Below are 3,221 nucleotides of genomic sequence, written 5' to 3'. Positions count from 1 at the left end.
GTCTGTCCGGCCCTTTCGTCACTACAAGGCCTGGTGATCCACCGCTATGAGTCGCAGGTCCTTTAGTTTCTTGCCCCACCTCGCGCAGTATGGCAGCAGCAATCAACTGAATGACGAAGAGCTGAAACAAGTTCATCTTTGTCATGGTGCCCTTCCGTCAATTCAGTGGGTCACCACATCTGATCTGAGGTTGTAGCTGGAGAGGAAAAGGAGGTGGCGCTTGCTCCCTTTTCACATTCTGTCCGGGGCTCGCCTATCTCTTACTTCCCGCATACCCATGTTGAACTGCTGTTCACATGGATCCCCTCTCCATTTCAGCCTTCAAAGTTCTCGTTTGGTTATCTGCTATTTCACTCCAGATTTTCAAAGACCAGCGAGAGCTCACTAGACCCAATGGAGCCACCACACTTTCCAAGGCCCGTTCCTCTCTCATGGGGTGAACCCATTCCAGGGTGCCCTGTCCTTCACAAAGGAAATCGAACTCTCCCTGGGTTTTGCCTATCTCTTACTATCTGCTGACCCATGTTGAACTTTTTCACATGGAAATCTCCCCGTCGCCACACTTTTGCAAGGCTCAGGCCCCACTCTCAGGGCTATTCCATTCCAGTGATCCCTGTCCTTCACAAAGGAAAGGGAATTCTCCCCGGGTCTTGCCTATCTCTTAGTACCCACTGACCCATGGTGAACCGCTGTTCACATGGAAACCTTCTCCACTTCGGCCTTCGAGTTCTCATTTTTATACCTGCTTTTTCCCCCCAGATTTTCAAAGACCAGCGAGAACTCACTAGACGCCAATGGAACCGCCAATCTGCCAGCCTGTCTTCCCCCTAACAAAACCACAGAAACCAGACTACCTCCACTCTTCCAGCTTGTGTTGCTCTTATCAAAACTAGGGATGTGAATCGTGTGCCCGATCGGCTTAACAATCGAAATTGTCTGGCAGGAGAAGAAAATCGTGTTTGGCATGATTTTTTAGTTAAAAAATTGGTTTTTCCAATTAGTGCGCACTAACGGGAGTTAGTGCGCGCTAACAGGAAGTTAGCGCGCACGAACCATTGTTAGTGTGCACTAACAGAAAATGATACAATTTGACACTTTTCAGGTCAGTTAAGGTCAGTTTAGGAATGAATATGTATTCCTTTTGGCTGCCCTCTTATTTGTTCATGTTACCAAGGTTCCCACTGACAATATATGGGGGATGGGAAATGGAAACAGTTGGTAGCTTGACAAAAAAAGTAATGTGATCAGTCAATGTGACTAGAACTTGTGCCCTATCCCTGATACCGGGAGTGTTGTGATCTTCCTGCACACAGTACCCTAACCCTGATACCGGGAGTGTTGTGATCTTCCTGCACACAGTGCCCTATCCCTGATACCAGGGGTGTTGTGATCTTCCTTCATGCAGTGCCCTATCCCTAATACCAGGAGTGTTGTGATCTTCCTGCACACAGTGCCCTAACCCTGATACTGGGAGTGTTGTGATCTTCCTGCACGCAGTGCCCTATCCTGCACTCAGTGCCATATCCCTGATACTGGGAGTGTTGTGATCTTCCTGCACACAGTACCCTAACCCTGATACCGGGAGTGTTGTGATCTTCCTGCACACAGTGCCCTATCCCTGATACCAGGGGTGTTGTGATCTTCCTTCATGCAGTGCCCTATCCCTAATACCAGGAGTGTTGTGATCTTCCTGCACGCAGTGCCCTATCCTGCACTCAGTGCCATATCCCTGATACTGGGAGTGTTGTGATCTTCCTGCACACAGTGCCCTAACCCTGATACCAGGGGTGTTGTGATCTTCCTGCACACAGTGCCCTAACCCTGATACCGGGAGTGTTGTGATCTTCCTGCAGGCAATGCCCTATCCCTGCTCAGTGCAGGAAGATAACAACACCCCCGGTATCAGGGATAGGGCATTGCCTGCAGGAAGATCACAACTCTCCCGGTATCAGGGTTAGGGCACTGTGTGCAGGAAGATCACAACACTCCCGGTATCAGGGTTAGGGAACTGTGTGCAGGAAGATCACAACAGTCCCGGTATCAGGGATAGGCACAAGTTCTAGTCACATTGACTGATCACATTACTTTTTTTGTCAAGCTACCAACCGTTTCCATTTCCCATCCCCCCAACCATCACCTCAGTGGGAACCTTGGTAACATCAATAAATAAGAGGGCAGCCAGCCAATAGGAATACATATTCATTCCTAACTGACCTGAAAAGTGTCAATTTGTATCATTTTCTGTTAGTGCGCTCTAACCCGATTAACGATTTTTTAACGATAAATCGTTAGAATTCCTATTGTATCGTGTTCTTTAACGATTTAAGATGATTTTAAAATTATCGGACGATAATTTTAATAGTTGAAAAACGATTCACATCCCTAATCAAAACCCCAGGGACCAGACAAACTCTGCTCTGCCAGCCTGTCTTTCCCCTATCAACACCACAGCGACCTGACTACGTCCACTCTGCCAGCCTGTCTTTCCTCTATAAAAACCACAGGGACCAGACTACCTCTGCTCTGCCAGCCTGTCTTGCCCCTATCAACACCACAGCGACCTGATCACGTCCACTCTGCCAGCCTGTCTTACCCCTATAAAATCCACAGGGACCAGACTACCTCCGCTCTGCCAACCTGTCTTGAACCTATCAACGTCACAGCAACCTGATTACCTCTGCTCCGCCAGCCTGTCTTGGCCCTATCAAAACCACAGGGAGCAGACTACCTCTGCTCTGCCAGCCTGTCTTGCCCCTATCAACACCACAGCGACCTGGCTACCTATGCTCTGCAAGCCTGTTTTATCCCTATCAGCACCACAGGGACTTGACTACCTCTGGTCTACCAACCTGTCTTGCCCCTATCAAAACCACAGGGACCAGACTACCTCTGCTCTGCCAGCCTGTTTTGCCCCTATCAACACCACAGCGACCTGGCTACCTTCGATCTTCCATCCTGTCTTGCCCCTATAAAAACCACAGGGACCAGACTACCTCCACTCTGCCTGCCTGTCTTACACCAATCAACACCACCGCGATCTGACTACCAGCCTGTCTTGCCCCTATCAAAACCACAGTGACCAGACTACCTCCACTCTGCCAGCCTATCTTACCACTATCAAAACCACAGGGACCAGACTACCTCCACTCTGCCTGCCTGTCTAGCACCTGTCAACACCACAGCGACCTGACTACCTCCGCTCTGCCAGATTGTCTTAGCCC

This window comes from Rhinatrema bivittatum, chromosome 4 (assembly GCF_901001135.1).
Source record: "Rhinatrema bivittatum chromosome 4, aRhiBiv1.1, whole genome shotgun sequence".
Classification (NCBI taxonomy): Eukaryota; Metazoa; Chordata; class Amphibia; order Gymnophiona; family Rhinatrematidae; genus Rhinatrema; species Rhinatrema bivittatum.
The sequence above is the reverse complement of the archived record's forward strand: the minus strand, read 5'-3'. Positions refer to the sequence as shown.